This window comes from Rattus norvegicus, chromosome 7 (genome assembly GCF_021556685.1).
Source record: "Rattus norvegicus strain SHRSP/BbbUtx chromosome 7, alternate assembly SHRSP_T2T, whole genome shotgun sequence".
NCBI lineage: Eukaryota > Metazoa > Chordata > Mammalia > Rodentia > Muridae > Rattus > Rattus norvegicus.
Genome location: NC_141540.1, coordinates 91,141,568 through 91,167,126, shown reverse-complemented (window position 1 = coordinate 91,167,126; position 25,559 = coordinate 91,141,568). Strand labels below are relative to the sequence as shown.

Below are 25,559 nucleotides of genomic sequence, written 5' to 3'. Positions count from 1 at the left end.
TCGAAATGTATATAAGAAATACTCAAGTTAATAAAAAAAAGTGAAAAATACTTCCAAATTTATTAGAATATTTGTGGATGAATTATATACTTTTTTTGTAGTGCTACAGAATCCAGCTATTCTATTTTTCCTTATACCTGATAGAAGTATAAGATGAGCCTTTTCAAATTATAAATATATAAATATACAAAAATATAAAACTATACATGGAATAGAGATTAAAAATTAATATCCCTTAATAGATTAAGGAAATTTTTACATTATCCCCTTGCATACAACCTTTGAAGTTTTATCCAAAGCTAATAATAAATTCTATATCTGAAAATGTGTTTGTCCCCATTATTAAGGTTATGTCTTTTCCAATGTTGAGAGAATAATAAATAACTTACTAATATGTGAAGATCACTGATACTACACATGCTGCTATTTATTCAGAAGCAAATTGTTTAAGCTATAATGATAAAAATTACAATTTGTCAATGTGATAAAATACCATCACCAAAGCAACTAATGGAACTGACAGTAAATTGTAACTTATAATTCCAGATGGTAAGAATCTAAGGCAGTTGAAATAGATAGGAGTAATGGGTGGAACTGGATGCTGAATGCCTACACCTTGAGGCATTTTGATTTTCTATAAGTACCCAGTACTTGTACAAGAGACAGAAGCAGAATGGTGAGAGACTTTGAAACCTGTAAGATGATCCCTGGTGCCATGTTTACTTCAACTATCCCAAAATCTCAAAACAGTGTCTGATTGATTTGTGGACCAAGATTTTAAGTCCCAGAACCTAGGAAAGGCATTTGTCATTATAACTACTATAGTTATTGAAAATATTGATAATTTTAGTAAATATGAACCATTAGTATACTTTAGGATAAAATGATTTTGGGTCAAGTGATTTATTAGCATCTATTTTAATAGCTATATCACAATATTAACTTTACAAAGTTTTATATATGTACTTATTTTTCAGTTGGCCTATTTTATAACCAAACATTGACATGAAAATGATCATCCTTTCCTTTTATCCTGAGTTATTAGGCACAGAAAGACAGGAAGAACCAAAATACCGGGAAGTCTGTGAAACAATGTTCCAAAAATGGCTGTACTACCAAGACCAGAACAATAGCAAGATAAAAATGATGTCAACTTTAAAAGGTGAAATTTTCATGGGTTCTCACATCTACACAATGAACAACAGGAAACTAATGATTGCAAGGAGAGAAAAAAACTAACCTTTACCAGTGATGAGCTCTCTTAATGACTATAAAACACAAAGTGGTCAGCCTTGCAATCAAATATAAAAACAATAAAAATGAACTCACTGGGTTATATGTATAAACTTGTTGCAAATACTATAATGATAATAATCAAAGAGAAGGATACTATCAGTTAAAAGGGTGGGAGATGGGGTATTGAGAGGGTAGGAGGGAAGTTCCTGAGAGGAGCTAGAAGGGGAAAAGGGAAAGGGGAAGGTGACATACTTGTATGTTAATGAAAATATACACACATACAAGCACATACATATATAAACAATAATGAATGGGAAGGGAATTAAATGGATATGGGGAAAATTAAGGAGAAGAAGGAGTGAAAACAGTCAAAATATTACAAGCATATTTGAAATTCCTAAAAGATTACTAAAATATATATTAAAAATATGGATTTTGAAGGTATTGATAGCGTTATTCTTTTAGGAAGCTCCAACCAGACAAGAAGACATGTTTTGACTTTGTGTTTATATTCTTACTTAGACCATAATCTAAGAGTTAGAGATAGAAATTTCATCCCAGGCTTCCTCTCTTCTAGTCGTGTTCTACCTCAGAAATAAGGTTGTCTTTTAAAATAATCAGGATGATGAAGTGAAGACTGCAAATTAAGTGTTATTCCTCATCTACATGCTGTTAAAGTTTATTTTATACATGTTTTATCTTATATTTGATTTCAAATTCTATGTAAAATATAAAACATTTTGTATTAAATGTCACATTTGCCATTAATAAATATATAGTAAAAAGTCAAAGCCCCAATTGGTTTTCTAGACATGAATTCCGGATCTGCTTATCTAAGCCTTCCAAATGCTGAGCTTACAGGCATATGCTACCATTCCCTCAGTGTGGAATTCTAGAAGCATATGTAAATTGCTATCACCATTATGACCATTTGTTTGATGCATAAAATATTTTTAACCTACAGGCAATTTTCTATGAAGTGATTTGGGCTAGATAAACAGTTTTTCCTTAATTTGTGTAGCAGAAGTAGTGCCCGTATGAGAGAGTAAAACAAAAATGTCTTTCATGGATGCTTTGATTAGGTTTCTAGACAGACCAGTTTTGGTTTCTTGCTTCTACATATTTGATTTTCTGAAAAACTGCCCACAAATTCCTCAAGCCAATCACATTTTTAAAAATTCTTCACATACATACAGGGGTTTGTGTAAGAAGTTCACTAATTTAGAATATTTAGTTTACAAATACCACACTGATGAACCAGATATTAAGTTCAAATATCTTGAATTGTATTGATTCAAGATAATTTGCAGAAACATGTTCCTCATTCTTTAGTGTCTGTAATTATCACAGATCTATTACTATGTGTCTGATTCCATAATGACCCTGCTGCAGCTGTGTTAATATATAAATGTGCACTTGTGTGATAGAAGAGAGATCTTTTCCTTTCACACAGTCTTAAATATGGAAATAGAGGTCAAGCCTCAGGAAATTGTAGAGAAATATAAATTCTCAAATAGAATTACCTACATTTCAATACAGTAAATTTTACTATAGTGAGGTAATGAAGTTTAAAGCAAGGTTTTTGTCTTCAACTTATGCTTTGGCTTTCTTTGCTTCTTTAGTCTTCTTACTCCATTTCATATTAATATAATAGCACAGCATTATTATAAGATAAACATTTCAGATCTAGTCATTGGGGAAACCTCACAATTTTGTTTTAAAAACATTAATCATAGTAATTGCTCAAAATTAGTACTGTGTACTGAAAATAGTCTGGTTGCCTCTGCCAGCTGAATGTCTATTTCTCTCTTGGGAGTAGTGCTATAGAAAGGTCAGAGCAATGCTGGAGTTCCAGAGTACAATTACTGTATCGTATGTCTTAATTGGACAGTACAGTGTTGTTCATGTACTACCATCAATGGTTCTATAACTAGAGATATTGAATTTATTGTTAGAATTGAGAAATACACAGATTGAATGAGGGAATGCAGAAAGAAGAACTGGGGTCAGAAAAGGAGAACTGAAGAAAAGGTTGGGATATTTGTTGACAATTAAATTTTCTAGACTAGCACATCACCACCTAGACTAAAACTGCAACCATTGAATATTAAAATAACAATAAATCTTTTCTAAATTATGCCTTTCCTGTGGCGAAATCATGAAGTTTGATGTCACTCTGATCTCATGACAGTATATTTTGAATTTTTCTTCATCAATTTATCAGTAATATTTTATCCCATTGGAGAAATACATAAATAATAAAAATCCATGAAATACTTGGGCCATACTAGGCTGGGGACACCTAAGGATATCACACTGGAAAGGCTGAAATGTCTTAATTTCTGCCCATACCTATTATCTATAGAACATTATCTTTTTCTAACTCAAGAAACACAATATAAAAATGTTTCATGTCTTGTTTAATATGTAATACAGTCACACAGGAGTCAAATGACAGTGAGAATCTTGCAGTATGAGGAATGCATAAAAAAGAACAGAATACTGATGTCTTGTGATAAACAGTTTATAGGGTTTATTAGCAGCAAGCAGTCTTCCATAGAAGTTATGTGGCTAGTGAAGTAAACAAAACAAAAACAAACAAAAAGTTAAAATGAACAATTTTATGTTCAACACTTTGTTGTGGATGGTCTGAAAAAGAGGTCATCACGATAACCTATAACAACTATACTATATATGTACCCTATAAACAACTTACTATCAACTACTATATTACAAATTTCTTTCAAACTTTATCACTAATGGGAAACTCTCAGTAGTTTATTTTTTTTGATGGCAAAAGAAAATATTGCACAATAAATAAACATGGAAGATCCATTGACAATTATTGCAATAATAGATTGAAGTGAACTGAAACACAATGTTGAAAATTTTGATAACTTTTAACTTTGTATTTTTGAAGTGAGTTGCAGGACCAGGAATTGAACCTACAACCTTCCCTATGCTGGGCAGATATTTCACTTCTGGGCTATATTATGATTTAATTTATATTTTAGGGATTTACTTTTTATTTTTCATTGTATATTAGTGTGTATGTATGTATGTATGTATGTATGTATGTATGTATGTATGTATGTATGCTGTACATAGACTGTACAGGTACCTGAGGAGGATAAAATTTCATGTATGCTCTCCTGGAGCAGGATATACAGACAGTTGTAAACTGCTGCCTGATATGGGTGTTAGTAATAGAATACATGTTCTCTGGAAGAAAAATGTATACTCAGTCTTTGAAACATCTCTCTTACTCCCAAACTCTTATTTTTTAAACAAATATTGAAGTGTTTTTTGATGTGAAAACAGCTTGATCATAATTTATATTTATACTATTAAAAATTTGGACATATAACATGTGATAACATTACTACAGTTATGGCCATCAACCCATTTATCTGCTATTAATTAAAATAGGTTTATTGTATCTCTCAACTTTATTCTCATCTTTTTTCTTTTATTTTCCTGTCCTCTTACTTCTTTTTCTCCTCCTCCACCTTTTTGTCTTTCTTGCCTTCATTTTTACCACCAGAATGTGCATACATACACACTTGCATGCATACACACACACACACACACATAGAGACAGACAGACAGACAGACACACACACAAAATTTGAGTGAAAGAAAGTCTAATTACATATCTTTACATTTTAAATATAGATGTTTTCCATAGAACTCATGGCACACATATCTAACCCTGATTCTAGTAAAACTTCAAATATACCATAATTGGAAATTTTGAACAATTTCTCTCCTTAACATCCCTGAAAAACCCAAGATCACTACAGCAAACAGACTAAAGCTGCTGCATTTAGTACCTTTCTGCCAGATGTGGCAGTGTGATTCTGGCATAAAGTGAAGAATACAGAGATGCTCAGTGAGATACTGACCTCAGAAGTAACTACATGCAAATGAGGTGATCTGATCTTCAATAGTGATGCCAGGAATGCACAGTGGCCAAGATGAGTTTTCTTAACAATAATACTGGGAAACTGGATGCTCACATGCAAAGGAATGAAACTTTATTCTGTATGATACACAAAATTCAAGACGGTTTGAAGATGCAAGATATCAAACTATAAAGTATCTGAAATAAAAAAGGAAAGAGTTTTACATTGATCGACTCAACAGTTTCACTGGTAGAAGACCAATGTACAGGCAAGAAATTTAAAAATATGAAATAGACAAGAGAGAATACATCAAGTTCAAAGTTACTTAACCACAAAAGAAAGAATCAATGGGGTTAAAAGAGCCCATACAGAATGGAAGAAATATGTTCCAACCTCTTCTCTGGCAGATGGCTGATATCCAAAGTCCATAATAATTCAGCAATACATTTCAAGAACTTGGACAGATATTTTTCAAAAACAAAGCAAAAATATTCAACTAGCCAGCAATATACAAACGAGTCACTGATATTATTCTTCTTGCTATTCTTCTGGTAATGCCAATGTACAATGATATATTGTCTCACATTAGTAAGGTTGCTCTCTTTTGACATGCAGGACAATGTGGAGAAGTTGAACATTTGCATATTATTTAGTGAATTCATAGTGAAACTTCCACAGGGGGAAAAATTGAGCTGTGAAAATATTCGAAGTCCCATGTGATCATGATATTTATAACATCACTGGGCTATTAATCAAAGCATTAATCAAAAATATCAATTTGGGGAGGATCATCTGCATTCACGCCCCCTCAGGGTTCCATCAGTGTTGTGTTTTGGTTTTGTCACTGTGACAAACTAAATTAAAGAGTTTATAAGGACGAAATATTTAACTTGTATTGCACTTGTGTAGATTCTATTCCATCGTCCATTTGGCTCATTACACAGTCAATCAGAAAAGAAATTTAGAGTGGAAAGAACCTGTTGTCTGTGCTGTGAGAGGGAAGGAGAGAAGAGGTGGATGCAAAGTACAGAGAATAGAGGAAAGAATGAAAAAAAAAAAAACAGGCATCCGAATATCTTCTGCAACCCTCAACCACATGTCCCAATTTGATACTACTGGAGCTCCATCTTTTTTTTTTTTTTGGATTTTTTTTTATTTACAGTTCAAATGTTATTCCCTTCCCAGTTTCCCAGACATAAGCCTCCTATCCTGTTCCCCACCCCTTCTTCTATAAGGCTGTTCCCCTCTCCATGCACCCCCCTTCCCACTCTTCAACATTTTCCTACACTGGGGGGTCCAGCTTTGGGAGGACCAAGGGCTTCTCCTTCTATTGGTACCCAACAAGGCCATCCTCTGCTACATATGTGGCCGAAGCCATTTGTCAGTCCATGCAGAGCTTTGGGTAGTGGTTTAGTCCCTGGGAGCTCTGGTTGGTTGTTGTTCTTATGGGGTTGAAAGCCTCTTCAGCTCTTTCAATCCAGCAACAAACCACTGAACTGAGAACGGGACCCCCGTTGAAGGAATCAGAGAAAGGACTGGAAGAGCTTGAAGGGGCTTGAGACCCCATATAAACAACAATGCCAACTAACCAGAGCTTCTAGGGACTAAGCCACTACCCAAAGACTATACATGGACTGACCCTAGGCTCCAACTGCATAGGTAGCAATGAATGGCCTAGTTAAGAGCACCAGTGGAAGAGGAAGCCCTTGGTTCTCTCAATGCTGGACTGCCAGTGAACGGGATTCTTGGGGAGATGGCAGTAATTGGGGGAGGATGGGGAGGGGAACACCCATATAGAAGGAGAGGGGGAGGGACTAGGGGGATCTTGGCCTGGAAACAGGGAACGGGAATTACATTTGAAATGTAAATAAGACATGCCCAATTTAATAAAGATTAAAAAAAAAGAATTTGAATTCACTGGCAATCTATCTTGTAACTACCTCATCACATTATATGGAAATAATATTTAAATGTCTGTTCTAGTTTGCTTCTCTGTTGCTCTATCAACCCCCAACTGTTTCAATTACTGTTCTATTCCTGAGAGAAAACACCATGACCAAGACAACTTATAAAATGAGACATTTCATAGGGGGTTTGCTTACAGTTTCAGAAGCTTTGTTGGTGAACATCATGGTAGGAAGCATAGAGGTAGGCAGTCAGGTATGGTGCTGGGAAGTGACATTTTGTAGGACACTAGCAGAACAGGTGAGGCTGGGTTTTTTATGTGTGGACTTTTGGATCCTAAAAATCTGTCACAGAGAAGCACTTCCTTTAACAAGGTCACAGCTACCGCCCAACGATGTCATACTTTCCAGTTCCTAACAAACACATCCACTAACTGGGAACCAAACATTTAAATATATGAAGCTATGGAGCCATTTTACTATTCAAACAAACAGATTGACATGGACGATTTAGGAGAGGAAAGGTTTTGTTTGGATTGCAGGTTATAGTCCATCACCAAGAGAAGCCAAAACAAAACTGCAGGCAATAATTAAAAGAGACTGTGTGGGTACTCTGTTTGCTGGCTTGGTTCCCCTGGCTTGGACAGGCATCATTCTTACGAAGGCCAGCATTTCGGCCTGGGGATGACACTATTCATGTTGGGCTGGTTCATTGTACACCAACTAGCAATCAAGAAAATGTCCTACATTCTGGGTACCAACAAGTCTCATCAAAGTAATTCCTTAATTGAAGTCCTGTTCTAAGCTGTGTCACGTTAACAACTGAAGCTAACTATGATGCCATTCATTTGGATTCCCCTTAAGCAAGTCTAATTAGCATTAGAAATTATTAATCACACTGGTTTTCAACCAGAGTTATTAATCTCAAAAATTATTCTACTGAAATAGAATTATCAATAGGATTCCATCAAATATTACATCTTTGAGAGAGAGAAGCCACCTAACTTATATAAGAACAAACTAGCTGACTGGTCAACGTGGTGAGACAGATGACATTGGAAAGTTCCCTTATAAATGTGCCCAGTATTTTCTCATTGTCTTATATCATATTTAATATAGAGTCTGTGATTTACATATACTTTTGTGAGTTAAAACATCACAAAACATTCCAAAACATCATATGAGTAAGATTATGCTGTATTTGTCTTCATGAAACTGCTTTATCATGTTTTGCAGTTTCAACATGGTTCTTCCACGTCTATGCAAATGCTAGATTTTGCAGGCTAGAAAGCATCATATAACATGCACACCTAGTGTGTTGACATGCAATACTTTGACTTAGTGGCTAATATTTTGTAATATTAGGTTGGAAAGGTCCTGAAAAGTGCAGGTGTTGATACCAACCTGTGTCACTGGTGAAATATATTGAAAGCATTAAGATGTGAAGCCCACAGCAGCTCTGATTACCCATGCAATACCGCACAAGACCAGCTCTGACAGGATGGTGATTTCAAAATGGGAAGGAAACTCCGAACTCAGACAATTCCTAAGAGCTTATATGAAGATAATGATTAATGAGTTTTGGAGAGACTTTTTTCCAGTGGTGGAGCAATTCTTCAGGCATTGATATTCATGTGAACCACCTTAGTAAATCTCATTCTATCACAAAAATAATGCTATAAACTAGATGAGTTAGTTGTGAAAAGGAAAGGGAATTAGAGTAGGAGAGGGACATGAGGGCGAGGGTGTGTATGTGACCAAAATATTGTGTAAATGTATGAAGGTATGATGAATACATTATACTATAATGAAGATTTAATTATATATATAAGTTTATGGTTATAGGGCTCTGGCACGGGGTGGGGTTGGGGAGCTCTTCATGGCGATCCCTCACCCAGCTAGGTGCTTGGGATCAGGCGAGTGGGTCAGGGAGGGGGAACTGTTTCAGCCCACTGCAGCAGCTGGTTCTGCTCCCTTCCACTGCTGCAGCTTCGGAGTCCGCAAGGGGTGCAGGGGAACTTCTGGGCAGAGATTTCGGGAGAGCAGATCTCTTCCCCGAGCTGCAGGGTTACAGCTTTATGACAAGCGCTCAGACAATGGAATAATTCCTACAAACCTTGAATTCTGAACCTGATACTTAAATACAGTTTTGGATGGGTCAATGTCTGACAGCAGGTATTTCCTATTGGTTTGGCCTGGGAGCTTGGGAAGACCTCATCTACATATTTGAAACTGTAGTCCTGTTTCTATGACTGATCTGTCTTGAGCCTAAGACCTGTGGTCACATCCTCACCTGTGGAGGAGGGGCTTGGGCATTGCCCTGCATGAAAGGTCTGTCTCAAACCTCCCTGCAGGGATCTTTGGAGGGCACAGCTACATGAGGCCCTGATATCCTGGGAGACTGGGAATGTGCCTGCCATCCCTTTTAGGATCTCCTGCAGTCGACCTATCTCAACCAGGAATCAGGGTACCTTTCACAGCCTGCCGCCTCACACGTATGGTAACAAAACCTTTTCTTTCCATTCAAAGATGGAGCCCTTTCCCTAATTCCTCCAACGGGGATCCTGTTCTCAATGGCTCTCAGGTTTGCTGCTTCTATTTGCCTCTGTATTTGATGTGCTCTGGCTGTGCCTCTCAGGAGATAGCTCTATCTGGCTCCTGTCAGCATCAGTATGCACTTCTTAGCTTCATCAATCTTATCTAGTTTTGGTGAAGATATATATATATATATATATATATATATATATATATATATATATATATATATATATATATCCTATCCCCTCCTATACATATTTTTGTTCTCCCTTTTAAGAAGTAGTGAAGCATCTGCACTTTGGTAGTCCTTGATCTGTGGATTGTATCTTGGGTAATTAGAACTTTTGGACTAATATTTTGGGCTGACCTTTGAGCATCGTTTGGGTAAATGCCCAAGAGAGGTATAGCTGGGTCCTCAGGTAGTGGAATGTCCAATTTTCTGAGGAACCTCCAGACTGATTTCCAGAGTGGTTGTACCAGTCAGCAATCCCACCAACAATGGAGGAGTGTTCCTCTTTCTCCACATCCTCGTCAGCATCTGCTGTCACCGAAGTTTTTGATCTTAGCCATTCTGACTGGTGTGCAGTGGAATCTCAGGGTTGTTTTGATTTGCATTTCCCTTATGACTAAAGATGTTGAACATTTCTTTAGATGTTTCTCAGCCATTTGACATTCCTCAGCTCTGAATTCTTTGTTTAGCTCTGAACCCCATTTTTAATAGGGTTATTTGTCTCCCTGCAGTCTAACTTCTTGAGTTCTTTGTATATTTTGGATATAAGTCCTCTATCTGTTGTAGGATTGGTAAAGATCTTTTTCCAATCTATTGGTTGCCATTTTGTCCTAACAACAGTATCCTTTGCCTTACAGAAGCTTTGCAGTTTTATGAGATCCCATTTGTCGATTCTTGATCTTAGAGCATAAGCCATTGATGTTTTGTTCAGGAAATTTTCTCCAGTGCCCATGTGTTCGAGATTCTTCCCCACTTTTTCTTCTGTTAGTTTGAGTGTATCCTGGTTTGATGTAGAGGTCCTTGATTCACTTGGACTTAAGCTTTGTACAGAGTGATAAGGATGGATCAATCTGCATTCTTCTACATGCTGACCTCCAGTTGAACCAGCACCATTTGCTGAAAATGCTATATATAAATGTATATTCAATATACATATGTGTGTTTCTTTATGTCATTTTTATTACACATATTTTATTTATAACTATTTAGCTTATATGTATACCTCTATATGCACCATCTTTATCTATCTTTATTGTGTATATCATTTATTTATATACCTAACCTTATTAGTTCTTTCTCTTTGGGTAACACTGACCAATACAACTGGTGACAGATTGTTATATTTATACATTTAATTTAGACTTAACAACTTAAGGCTGGCGAGTTTTCTAAAACAAAACCTCCAAGCAGATTGATGACATTCTTCCATAGCCAGAAAGCAGTGTCTAAAAACTTTAAAACAACCTTTTTCTTTCCTCGATGTTAATTTATTTCACACATCTTCCAATTCGTTATACATAGGATTTTTTTTTAAAAAATATACTCAAGAAAGTCTGATTTCCACTTTATTTAGTAAGCCACCAAATCATTTCTCCATTTCCTCCTTGACTTTTGGAAAATAAAATGGAAATGAAGATGGTGGGTAAGATTTACATTTCACTCACAAAGCCTTTTCCCCATGCAAGCTTCCAGTCTCATTGATATTAATAAAGACAGGTTCATGCAGGAAAAAGTATTTATATAGTGCTTTTCTAATAATGAAGTTATATTCAAATATCATTATAATATGATTTTAAAAACAACAATATAATTCACTGGCATCTGTCGTCCCCTTAACTGTACATGCAGGAGAGCAACCTCCATTGGTATCTGCCAATAAAATCCAGTGAATCATAAGGAGAAGCTAACAGTGCTGTATCTTCACTTCTGGAGATGCGGCTCAATGGTCCCAAAGGTGGGACTTGAGTTATTTTCTGAGATAGACTTTCTTGTGTTCAGTGTTATTATTTTACTTATCATGTAGTCACTAGTATGACTGTTAAATGAAAAAGCATTAGCATTTAATGTCTGAAATTTTTTACTCCCTCCAAACCTCTCTTACTATTTATATGAAGTGACAAAAGTCCCCACCCCCAAATGAATGTTAATGGACTGGTTCTGTCTGTTTTCTAGCTCAGAGGGATATTTCCCCTGGGGGAAATCATGGCTTTGTTAATCATTGCTAGAGCACTTTACTGCTTTAAAATTCTGTCATGGGGCTTTTAGTTGGTGTCTGTGAAGAAAACTGACAGAAGATTTGAGGCGGCAGGAAAACCTTCACTCCAGGACAAAGCTGCTGCTCATTATGGGAAATCATTGTGCAGTAAGCTTAGAGGTTTCTTCTTCTCCCGAGGGTTCCAACGAAGGAGTAATAAAGGACCTTGAGACTTTATGTCGTTTATGGACGGGAAGATTGGAATCTGGAAGGAGATTTTAACTAAGTAAGGAAAGATACGGTGTAACGATGTTGAAACCATGGGTCTCATGATCTCTTCCCACCATTCATCTAGTTCCATAAACTTGGCAGTGATGAAAAGCAGGCGATGAGGCAAAGTGGGCCCAAGACTCTATTAGCAGTTATGCCAGCAGTTGAATAAACAGCTTGGAAGGGTCAATTTGTTCTTTCCCTTGAAAAAATATAAATGTGTCACTGTACAGCAGCCACATATAGGTCAACTGCTATATAAAAAATTCACAAGAATCACTTAGATATTTCATATTGGTTATGGTGTGTGTTCAGGATTAACTTTGGTGAGGAAAATTAGGTAACTTGAAATTACACACAAATTCCTCCTTATAATCTCAAATTCTCAGAAGTTTCTCATTATTAACTACTTTCTTTTAAAGTTCCTAGCGAAGTTTGTCTTTTACAGATGTCATCATATTAACCTTAGAAATGCAGAAGCTGTCCTCAGGAGCAGTTTTGAGCCTTTTGTTGGGGGAAAAGATCATATCTGGAAGGAGCTTGCCAGAGGCACTGACCAGACCCAACCTGACACGGGTGGCTTTAGTCCACATGGACACTGATGACTTGGCTTCTCTAGATCCACTGAATTAAGCATGTGCACACAACAGACTGTCCTATCCACATTCCAGATTAATATATTTACCATGAACTGAGTTGTTCACCTGTCCTAAATGTCTTTCTTGAAACATTACATAAAGGATTCTCCCTCTAGAACAGTAAGATTTAAGTGGTCTTTGAAAGGGAAGAAGTTGTCTTCTACACACGGACATTTTTTTTTTCTATCACCGTTTTAATGGTGTTTCAACAACAACAAAATCACAGATATGTGATTACTTACATATTTTAAATCTGGAATAAAGCAGAAGAAACAACTACCAACAAGGAAAACAACAACAAAAACCCAAAAACCAAAACACTTTTATACCCTAAATAAATTTCCTGCAAAGATCTGAAAATTTAAGCTTGTGGCACACAGGTTCTTTTTAATATTTGAACCAACAGTTTACAGACATGGAAAGTGAATTGACTCTTTTTTATTAGATAACAATGTGCACATTAGCCCTTGCCAAAGATGTTGATGCCCAGGTGGTTGCCCCGGAGCTCTGTTGAACCTCTCTGTCTATCTCCTGAGTGCTCAGTGTGCACACTCTCTTCTATGGCCATCGTCACCATGGCTTCCGGTCCCCTTTCTTCCCTTCTGCTCTTCACTAGGGCTCTGGTGGGGCGGGCTCCTCACCTCCCTGTGCTACTTTAGGACTGCAAGAACGCCTGCTTCAGCTTCACCTGCTTTGCTCAGTCTCCTCTGCACTTCAGATTCCCTCGTTTCTGTAAGACCCTTTCTTCTCTGAACTGTGCCGGTGAGTTCTGGACTTCCGGTCAGAATCATAATGGACCCATGTACTATTCTCCCCAGAATTCTCGTGTTTTAGAAGCCTTAATTTTTCCTGGGTTTTCCCCTGTCACTATAACTGCTAGAAAGTTCTTCATAAAGCATGTTCTTAGACCTGTCCTCTTTACCGTCGCTGGATTTATTATCAGAACATTTGGTTTTTTCCTTTTTCTTCCTCTTCTCTATCTGATGTCTCCCAGCAGGAGGAAGAGAAGGAAGAGGAGGAGGAGGAGGAAGAGGAGGGGGAAGAGAAAAATTGGTTTTTACGTTTTTGGTGTTTATTTTTGTTCTTCTGTAACTTCTTTATCTTATCACTTTTTCTTGTCTTTCTTTTCAAGTCTGTCCAATTTCCTGAGAAGCTCCTGTTGGGTGGTGACTTTCAGAACTCAACTTCAGGGTCTTCTTCGTTGTCACTTGCTACATAGTCCTGTGATATTTACTCACTTCTTCCCTGTTCGACTCATTGATTTGTTTGTTCTTCAGTGAAACAAATCTTGTGAGGTTAACCTCTATTTTTCTATTAAAAACATTATTTATTTTACATCTGGTATTTATACTTTTCTAAGAGCTTAGCCATTTTTAATATATTTTCAAGTGGGAAATACTTTAACATAGCATTGAGATAGTTCAATCCTGTATTTGTATAAAATATTTTTTTTATTTACAGATGTATTCATTTCAGAGATTTGCTGCTGAATAAGTTCACCCTTTTTAGTTCATTCCTTAATCTCAGCCTGGTTGGTTCAACTCAGAGATTCTGGCTCAAAACTGTTCTCCAAGATGACTGATTCAAACTGGCTTTTCTCTGCTACCCACTGAATTGTTATTTTTGGAAAAACTGCCGCTGAATTCCACAAACTGAACTGCATTGACTGTACTAAGCTCAGCTGAACTCAACTTCACTGCTTGAAGTCAACTGAATTGCATGCATTCTATGAACTGAATTCCTCCCCTGACTCACTCAGGCAACTCTTTCTCTGATTTGTCAGTTTGTCTGTCTCTCAGTTAGATGTCAGCTTCCCGCTACAAACTAACATGACTTACATTGTTTGGGATTAGCAGTGTCAAGTGCCATGTCTGTGTTCCAGCCAGATCCTACTGTAACCTAGGACATGTTAGCATTCTGGTTGGGTCATAATAGACACCGGAGGTCTTGGATACGATCCCTTGCCAGAGCAGCCATGCTGCTGAACAAAAATTCCTCTGCATAGTTCAAACATATTTAACTATTGCTGTATTGATTATATAAGTGCATATTCTCAGTTTGTACTTGGCACAGTTTTGGCATTAACCAAAACTACTTGAAACCTATGGTGTGACTTTATCTTCTGAGATGTGAATAAGTGCCCACTTGCACCACTCAGGCAGCAATGACAGATCAAAGAAAAAATAGCACCCAAGTTTATCTTGGCTCAATGACTGAACTATTTTTCTTTTAAAGAGATGAGGGTGAAAATTTACTTACATGAGTATGACTGACTCAACGGTAGCTTTGATATACACATGCTCATCCCAGAATGGATAACAACTTCCCAAATCTATGTCCCAGAAGCAGTATGTCAAATTGTTTTCAATCCTATGACTTTAAGATGGGGTAGGGTTGGGTCTTTTTAATTTAGTAACATTCTAATTTTCTTGAGGCTTATAATTTTCCTTAGGTTTTGGGGATTTTAATTCCTCTTTCGAGTGCCAAATGTTTCAATTTAGGCAAGTACTTATACATTATTTCTGTCTATTTTGTGTGTGTGTGTGTGTGTGTGTGTGTGTGTGTGTGTGTGTGTGTCTGGGTGTATACATAGATCAAAGATAAGTGATACATAGAAAAATAATTATATGGGTAGACAAATTGTATAATTAAGAGATGTTTAATCTTAAAAGGGACTGTAATCTTTTTATCATTTAAAAATTTGAGATTCTAATTTAACTAATATTTTTCTTTTTCTTTCTTCTTTCAGCTTTCTTTCAATTTCAAGATCTATTTTAAGTAATAGTTGGACGTTATTTCTAAATAAATATTATTATTAGGAATGTTCTCAGCTGATATAATTCTTATAATCTTAATACCTATTGGTAATAGTAAATAAATGTATAAATAAAACAATATGTTAAATAAATTAATCTTTGGAGAATTAAAAGCAGAAAGTGATAAACAAAATTAAAAGGAAAAATAGGAATACAATGGAATCTAAATGTCTGTATCTATCAATCATCTATTAATTTATCTATTTATTTTATGTGTTTGTGTATGTGTGCATGTGTAGATAAAACTAGTACACCTATGTACAAATCAGAAGCTAAGTTATAAGTCTGTTATCTCTTTCTAGCATGTATAAACTTGGAATCAAATTCAGGCCCTCATCCTTCTTATTTTCTGGAGAAGAATACTCTGAACTAACACAACTCTAGATTCTCTTTTGACAGCTGCCTGCAAACTGATTTTGCTCAACAGTGATTACTGAAGTTAAATAGTTTTTCTTTTTGCAGCACTATTATAAAGAAGATTCCATGTGATTCTTTTTAGAGTAAAAATGGATAAATTTTCCTACATTGTCATCTACTGTCAGTAAATTTGTGCAAACAAGACTTAATTTATATTACCTAGAATGATTTAAATTTCAATTTAAAAGTTCCTTGGTTGTAGCTCATTGTTACTCAGTCAAATTTCAAATAGCTTCTGCCTTCTCATCATACATTTCTAAAATGGAGTGATCAATTAATAAAATGGAAGAGATTTTTTCCTTTCTTCAGATTTCTTCCCACCACTGGAAGCCTCTCTGATTGACTACTTCATAACATCTCACGAATTATCATATTTTACCTAATATTTGTGTCCTCTAGGAAACAAAACCTCAGTATGATAGAACTTCTTGCTTTTGTTCTATTTTTTTAAAGAAAATATTTGTAAGAGTATTATGTTCATTCAGTTTTCATTTAACATGTATAGGTATAATTGCCAAATTTATAAGCATATTGCTTCATACAATTTTACATTAATAATCATGACCTTATTTTTATAAATGAGGAAAATGTGCTGGGATTCCTCATAAAGGTGAATTACCTGTGAGAAAAGTGACGAACCAAGTTTGTTACATTCAACTTGATTAATGGGGGTCTTTATTCTTCATATGTGATATTTTGTGCATAAGAGACAGAAATTGAATGAAATTGTGCTAGTGTAAGTTTTACATTTGGTACATTAAATGGAGGAAATATAGACTAATATATAACCACGGTAAACTATTATGAAAAAAGCCAGTCGGTGATACATCTTTTATATACTTAATACATTTTGCGTATTATCAGTAAAATAGAGCTTGCTTAAAGTGATAATTAGCTGCAGATCTAATATGCGGGAGATATAATTTTGTGTCTTTTTAATACGTATATCTATAAAGTGCTTGGTATCTACCTTATTGTGATCTGTATTTTTACTGTTGAAGACACTGAGGGAGTGAGACATATATACCATTTGTACAATTTGAGATGTTTGATACAGAACTCGTAACGATTATTTCTGAGTCTAGTTTTACTGGGACAAAATATTATAATTTTTACATTGGAGGTAATAATGAGCAGATTGTAAACTTAATGCACTGGAAAACATGTTTATTTTTATTTTGGGGAATTCACATTTAGTTTTTATAACGCGTTTTTATATTCAGTTTTCTTGCATAATGTATTTCCAGTCTTGCTTTATGGGTGTTGGAGAAATAAATATTCTTCTGTATTTTGAAAGTGATATAGAAATCATATTGCTTTATAGCTGTCTGATATGGTGAATAAATGTAACCATTAATTTAATGAAATCTAGACTCAAGGAGAAGGTTCTATGAACATGCTTGTGCGTGATTATCTTGATTAAATTCTCTGACATAGAGAAATCACATACCGTGGGTGGCAACATTCCCTGGAAGGGATCCTTGACTGCATCAATGGAGGAAGGGATGTAAGCAGCAGCTTGCACTTGATTCTCTCTGACTTCGGAATGTGCCTGCCACTTGACCTACTGCCTCTGGCTCTTGCTGCCTTAAGTTCCCTGAGGGGATGGACCTGGAACCGACCCATAAACTGACTTCTTTATTCTCCTTTAAATTGCAGTAGTTATTTTTATTCCCACAGTAACAGAAAAGAAAGTATATATTTGGTAAGCCGTTTACTCTCAAAGATTGCTGTGTTCCTTAGTGTGTTGATTACAAATTATGTTTTATTAACAAATTAGTGGGAATTTATGTTCCCTGGTTTTGTTGTTGTTGTTGTTGTTGTTGTTATTTTAAAATAGAGTTTGGTAGCTTGCTATATTGGAGGACTTTCTGTCTCTTAACTGAGTCACAATATTTTCAGCAAGCAGTCTGTAGTATCACATGTTGGGGACCAGCTGTGATTCTGCGTCCTCTGTTGTCCAGGTACCACTGGACATGAGGATGCACAGAAGAAGCACAGTCTGAAAAAGCTGGGATCTGCAGGATCCTAGTCCAGCTGGAGTGAGTGTGGGGTGGGGAGGGCTTCACCAAGTATTTTAGTGTTACAGCACTTTTAGAAGAAACAACAGAACAACTCTCGGATGATCATCAGTAAAACACCTGGCATACACTTTATTTGTGGTGGACAAGGGCGACATATGAACCTTGGAGAGTGGGAAGGGGTTTTCCAGGTAAATGCAAAATCAATGGCTGGAGCTAATGGTTGATGGTTACCTCATATCTGTCTGATAAATCATCATTTTAATCTAGATTTTCCAGTTTTGTTGAGTATGGACTGTTGTAGTAGCATATGATGATTTTCTTTTTTTAATTTCTTCAGTTTCTGTTGTTAAGTCTCCCTTTTCATTTCTGATTTTGTTAACTTGAATACTGTCTGTATACCCTCTGGTTAGGCTGTCTAAGGGTTTATCAGTCTTGTTGATCTTTTTCAAAGAACTAACTCCTGTTTTTTTGGTTGTTTTTGGTTTTGTTTTTTTGTCGTTTTTCTTTTTTTGAATCTTTGTATAGTTCTCTTGGTTTCTTCTTTGTTGATTTCAGCTCTGAGTTTTATTATCTCTTGTCTACTCCTCTTAAATATATTTGATTCTTTTTGTTCTAGAGTTTTCAGATGAGCTGTTAAGTTGCGTGTATATGCTGTTTCCAATTTCTTTATGGAGGCACTGAGAGCTGTGAGTTTTCCGTTTAACACTGCTTTTCTTGTGTTCCATAAGTTTAGGTATGTTGTGCCTTCATTTTCATTAAATTCTAAAGAGTCTTTATTTTCTTTCTTTCTTTCTTCCCTGACCAGGTTATCATTGAGTAGATAGTTGTTCAGCTTCCATTTTAATGTGTGATCTCTGTTGTTTTTGTTGTTATTGAAGACCAGCCTTCATCAGTGGTGATCTGATAGGAGGCATGGGATTGTATCAATTATCTTGTATTAGTTGAGTTTTTGACTGATTATATAGTCAATTTTGGAGAAAGTATCATGAGGTTCTGAGAAGAAGTTATTTCATTTTATTCTTGAAAGAAATGTTCTATAGATATCTGTTAAATCCATTTGGTTCTTAACTTCTGTTAGTTTCATTGTATCTGTTTAGTTTCTGTTTCCATGATCTATCCATTGATGAGAGTGGGTGTTGAAATCTATCTCCATTATTAAGTGAGCTTCAATGTGGGCTTTGTGCTGCAATAAGGTTTCTTTTACAAATGTGTGTGCCCTTTAATATGGAGCATAGATGTTTAAAAGTTAGTGTTCATCCTGGTAGATTTCTTCTTTGAGGAGTATTCCTTCTCTTTTTTTGAAAACTATTAATGGAAAGTCAATTTTATTGGATATTAGAATAGCACTACAGCTTGTTTCTTGACACTATTTGCTTAAATTTTTTTTCACAGTTTTTCACTCTGAGGTAGTTTCTGCCATTGTCACTGAGGTGTGTTCCCTGTAAGCAGCAAAATGTTGTGTTGTGATTATGTATCCAGTTTGTTAGTCTATGTCTTTTACTTGGATTATTGAGTCCATTAATGTTAAGAAATAAGGACCAATGTTGTTTGAGGTAAAATTATGTTTGCCTGGTTATCTTCTTTTTTGTTTCTTGTCAGAAGTTTTATTTCTTGTTTTTTCCTTGTAATTTCCCTCCTTGTGTTCGAGTTTTCTTTCTATTATCCTTTGTAGGACTGGATATGTTAAATATAATTTTTAAATTTGGTGTTGTCATAGAATATCTTTGTTTAGTCTTCTATGGTAATTGAGAATTTTGCAGGGCAAAATAGTCTGGACTGGCATTTTTGTTCTCCCAGGGTCTTTAGGACATCTCCCAAGATCTGCCTTTTAGAATTTCTATTGAAAAGTCTGATGTAATTCTGATAGGTCTGCCTTTATATGATTTTTGACCTTTTTCCCACACCACTTTTAATATTCTTTCTTTGTTCTGTGCATTTGGTGTTTTGATTATTATGTGACAGGAAGAATTTCTTTTCTGGTCCAATCTATTTGGAGTTCTGTAGGCTTCTTGTATGTTTATGGGCATCTCTTTCTTTAGGTTAGGAAAGGTGGTGTCTTCTATAATTTTGTTGAAGATGTTTACTGACCCTTAAGTTGGGAGTCTTTATTCTCTTCTATACCTATTATCCTTAGGTTTGGTCTTCTCATTGTGTCCTGATTTCCTGGATGTTTTGGGTTAGGAGCTTCTTGCATTTTGCATTTTTCTTTGATTGTTGTGTCAATGTTTTCTGTGGTATCTTCTACGCTTGAGATTCTCTCCTTTATCTCTTTTATTCTGTTGGTGTTGTTTTTGAATCTATGACTCCTGATCTCTTTTCTAGGTTTTCCTCTACAGGGTTGTTTCCCTTTGTAATTTCTTCATTGTTTGTATTTCCATTTTTTGATCCTGGATGGTTTTGTACAATTCTTTCACTTGTTTAGTTGTGTTTTTCTGTTTATTTTTAAATGGGATATTTGCATTTCTTCTTTAAGGGCTTCTACTTGTTTACCTGTGTTCTCCTGTACTTTTTAAGTGAGTTGTTTGTGTCCTCCTTAAATTCCTCTGTCATATTCATGACATGGGATTTTAGACCTGAATCTTGTTTGTCAGGTGTACTTGGATATCCAGGGCTTGCTGTGGTGAAAGAACAGGGATCTGATGTTGTCAAGTAGCCTTGGTTTCTGTTGCTCATTTTCTCAAGCTTTCTTCTTGCCATCTGGCTATTTCTGATGTTAGCTGGCCTTGGTGTCTCTGTCTCTGACTGTGGCCTGTTCCTCCTGTGAACCTTTAAGCTTGGATGTGTCAGAATTCCTGAAGGTTAAGCTGTATTTGTGAGCCTGTGTGTGTCCAAACTCCTGGGTGTCAAACTGTCTCTATTCATGGCTGGAGTATGGAGGACTGTAACCCAGGGCCTGCTCTGGGCCTAGGTGCAAACTGGAAGTTGATCCTGATTTTTGTGGATTGCTTTGTGTTGCTTTCCATTTAATTTGAAGTTGTCTATATGCTTGCTATAATTTTTTTATCGTGTTTAGGTATGTCTATTGTATTCCTATTTTCTCCAGGACTTTTACTATGAAGAGATTTTGGATTTTGTCAGAAAGGAATTTTAAATTTTATTGAGATCATTATTTGGCTTATTTTCTTTTAGTTTGTTTATTTGGTAGATTACAATTGACTGATTTTTATATGTTTGACCATCCCTGCATCTCGGGGATGAAGCCTACTTGATCGTGGTGGATGATCTTTTTGATGTGTTAATGAATTCAGTTTGCAAGTATTTTGTTGAGTATGTTTGCATTTATGTTCATGAAAAAAATTTGTCTTGTAATTGTGTTTCTATGTTGAGTCTTTGTATGGTTTGGGTGCTAGGGTGACTGGGGCCTCAGAAAATGAACTTGGCAATGCTCCTGCTATTTCTAATTTGTGTAATAATTTAAGGATTATTGGCACTAGATTGTCTTTAAAAGTCTGGTAAAATTCAGTGCTAAAATCATCTGACTCTGTGCTTTTATGGGGTTTGGAATTTTTTAGTTACTGTTTCTATTTCTATAAGGAAAATCGGTCTATTTAAATTGTTTACCAGATCTTGATTTAACTTCAGTAAGTAGTGTTGTTTGAGAAAATTATTCATTTCTTTTAGATTTTCCTGCTTTTTGTAGTACTGATTTTTAACGTATGATCAAATGTCTTAGTTAGAATTTTACTACTATGAACAGACACCATGGTCAAGGCAACTCTAGTAAGGACAACATTTAATTGGGGCTGGATTACAGTTTTAGAGGTTCAGTTGATTATCATGAAGGTGGGAAAATAGCAGCACCCAGGCATTCTTGGTGCAGGAGGAGCTGAGAGTTCTACCTCTTCATCTGAAGGTGCTATAAAAGTACTAATTCCAGGCAGCTAGGATGAGAATCTTACAGCCCCACATCCACAGTGGCACACTAACTCCAACAAGGCCACATCTATTCTAACAGGGCCACACCTTCTAATATTGTCACTCCTTAAACCGAGCATACACAAATGATAGTACCTAACGATTCTTTGGATTTCCTCTCTGTTGCTATGTTCCCTTTTTGTTTCTGACTTTGCTAACTTGAATATTATTTCTCTGTCTTTTAGTTAGTTTGGCTAAATGTTTTCTATTTTCTTGATTTTCTCAAACAACCAAATCTTTGTATCCTTGACTCTTTGTATTGTTCTCTTTGTTTCTATTTGATTTCAGCATTCAGTCTGATCATTTTCTGCCATCAAATCCTTTTTCATGAGCTTGCTTCTTTCTGTTCTAGAGGTTTCAGGTGTGCTGTTAAGTTGCTAGCATAAGATCTTTCCATTTTTTTTATATAGTCAGTGAGTTTTATGAATGTTCCTCTTAATACTGCTTTCATTGTGTCTCAAAAGTTTGGGAATTTTTTAAATTTATTTTCATTTAGTAATAGGGAGTTTTAAATTTCTCTATTTTTGCATTGACTTGCAGTGTTCCTTCAGGAGAAAGTTGTTAAATTTCTATTTTATAGGCTTTCTGATGTTTCTGTTGTTAAAATGCAGTTTTAATCTCTCATGGTCTGATAGGGTGTAGTGAGATTTTGTATTTGTTGAGGCTTGCTTCATGACTGAGTATGTGGTCAATGTTGGAGAATTTCTCTGAGGTGCTGAGAAGGTGTATTCCTTTGTGTTTAGATGAAATGTTCTGTCAATATCTTCTGTCAATATCTTAGTTCCATTAGATTCTTAACATCTCTTAGTTCCAGTATTTCTCTGTTCACTTTAGGTCTGAAAGACCTGTCCATTGATGAGAGTGGGGCATTAAGATCTCTATCAATGTATGAGGGACAGTGTGTGATTTAAGATTTAGTAGCATTTCCTTTACAAACATGCAAACCTCGCATTTGGGGTATAGATGTTATGAATTGAAAGACCATCCTAATGGATATTTCTTTTGATGAGCATGGAGTGCCTTTAAATGCTTTTTTTAATGCTTTTTTTGATTAACTTTGGTTTAGAGTATATTTTGTTAAATATTACAATGGCTACACCCACCTGTTTCTTAGGTCCAATTGCTTGGAAAATTTTTTTCCATTGATTTACTCTTATGTAATGCTTATCTTAGATTTGTGATGTGTTTCTTGTATGTGGCAAATGAATAGATCCTTGCATCCATTCTGTTAACCTTTGACTTTTTAATGGAACTGAGTTCATTGATACTGAGGAATATTAATAACCAACTGATTACTGTTAATTCTTGCTATTTTGATGTTTTTGTTAGTAGTATGTTTTTGTCTGTGTATCTGTGTATATCTCTCTGTGTGTGTGTTTGTGTGTGTGTGTGTGTGTGTGTGTGTGTGTGTGTTTGCATGCACACACACTCATATACACTTTCCTTCTTTTGCTTTCACCGGCATGAGATTATATTTTTCTTGTGTTTTCTTGGGTCTAGTTATCCTTCGTGGGTCGGAGATTTCCTTTTAATATCTTCTAGGGAATTCCAACTCTAGCAAGTATTTTATTCACTGAGCCCTCTTGCCCAACCAAACTAATCTCAATTTAGTTTTAGTTAGTTCTGAATATCATGGCACTGTGAGGAGGGGTTGTGGGTAGGCTGGATAGGCTCTGAGGGTATATTGGCAGTGTGGAGGATGGGGATTAATTCAGGTTCTGGGTGCCTCATGACCTCTGGTAAAGCAGAGACCTGGTGAAGTTGTGGACTTAAATAAGTTGACAAGAAGTTGGGGAGCTATTGAGAGTAGGTTGGGCAGGCTCTGAGGGAGTGTTGGTGTTCTGCAGATACAGGCTTCTCTGGGCTTCTGGGAATTGCTGTGAGCCTTGGTAAAGCACGGAGCTTCTGCAGGTAGTGTGGACCTGGATATACCTATTAATAATTCTTATTTTAAATTTTTTGTGTTAAACATGTTTTATTTAATAGTCTATTTTTGCTATAATTTTAAATGGCCTTCTTTGGCCTCTCCTTTTGTTACTGCAGGAAACAAACAAACAAAAGACTAGAAATAAGAATTGTACAGAGATTTTCATCATGTCCTATGCGCTATAGAACATTTGGTCTGACTCTTTTTTAGAGTTTCTTGCAAGTACCTGACGCAAGGAAAGTGCTTATTCTAATTTTCTATATGGCCCGGATGTAGAGTGGTATTTTTTGTTAGTTTTTCAATGTGGTAATAAAACATTGTGGCAAAATCAAGTGAGAGTTTATATTGATGCATATATCCAGAGAGATAGAGTCCTTCATTGTGGTAAGACATGGCAACATGCAAAAAAGTCACAGTGATGAGAGCACACACGTTCAGGAAGCAGAGAGGAAAGAGGAAGTGGAGTCCTGCTATACAACCCCTATGGTCTCTTGCAGTTACTTAAGTCCACCAGCAAGTGTTCACCTTCTAAAACTTTCAAAAGCTTCTCAAATGCTGCCACCTGCTGGAAACCAGGTATTTGGATTTATTAGACTGTGTGGGGAATTTCATAAATAACACCCCCCACACGCACACACACACACACACACACACATACACACACAATAGGGAGGAAGCAAATAGGAAGAAAAACACAAAACATAATGTCTCTTCGCTTCCCTGTTCTATAGAAAAAACTTCCTGCAGCTTTTATATAAAAAAAAATAGAAATTCTTATGAATCTCTTTTCATTGCATCCAGTGCACATTCCTGGGTTTATAGAAGTCTCTGAGTTGAGGGGAAAAAAACAAAACCTCCATCTAGAGGGGTCTTAAAATTTTAGTTTCTGTCTTCCTTCCTGCTGGCACAATATAGTTTTAGAGTTCTCAAATTTCCCATTCACTCATTCAGCTTGGGATTTATAGGTAGATTCAATGAGAAAAACAGGGCAGATACACATCATCTATCGAACACCACCTGACACTTGAAAGGAAACTGGAATTTTTATAGCAAAATCCATCCATACTGTGTAAGACTTGTAATAATTTCACAATTTCAAGTTTAAAAATAGATGGACTTTAATGTGAAAATAGTATTATATTGAAATTATGATACTAAAAGATATATTTTTAAAAACAGAATTATGTAATCACTAAGAACATATTAACACGGAGCAGTCTAGCTGACATCTACAGAATGTGCCTCAGTTGTCATAAAGTTGGAAAATTTAAGTTGGTTAAGTACAGATTTGCAAATTGAAAATAGTCACAACTGCCTATGTTGTAATTTTTTGGTTAGATAAAATACCCCAAATTTTAAGTGGAGTATATACTCAGAGGTAAAACAATAATCTAGCTATAAGTTGTGAATGCACTAGTAGAAAGGACTAAATTCCTTTTAATCCCAGACATCAGTAAAATTGAATTATTCAATAAACTACATGAGGATATTTAGACAAAACTAACATCACATTAAGCAAATTAAAATAAAGTATTTAGTTTAAAAACTGTATTTTAGGTATGCATAATCATATGTTATCATGAAAGAATCTTAACTCATTACATAACATTTTGATTACATAAATCATCTTTTTTAACTTCTTTTTTGTTGGATATTTTTAAGTTTACAATTCAATTGTTATCCCCTTTCCTGGTTTCCCATCCATAAGTCTCCTATCCCATCTCCCTCCCCTTCTTCTATAAGGGTGTTCCCCCATCCAACCACC

General features: G+C 35.8%; 1 long non-coding RNA gene across 1 annotated transcript; it reads right to left on the bottom strand.

The window, feature by feature from the left end:
• Positions 1 to 3,639: 3,639 nt before the first annotated feature.
• On the bottom strand, positions 3,640 to 14,579 carry LOC134479603 (uncharacterized). The gene is made up of 5 exons (XR_015626148.1): positions 14,534 to 14,579; positions 8,450 to 8,598; positions 7,244 to 7,390; positions 5,142 to 5,338; positions 3,640 to 3,807 (listed from the first exon to the last, which is right to left on the bottom strand). It is a non-coding gene; the product is annotated as an uncharacterized LOC134479603 (long non-coding RNA).
• Between the last annotated feature and the right edge of the window lie 10,980 nt (positions 14,580 to 25,559).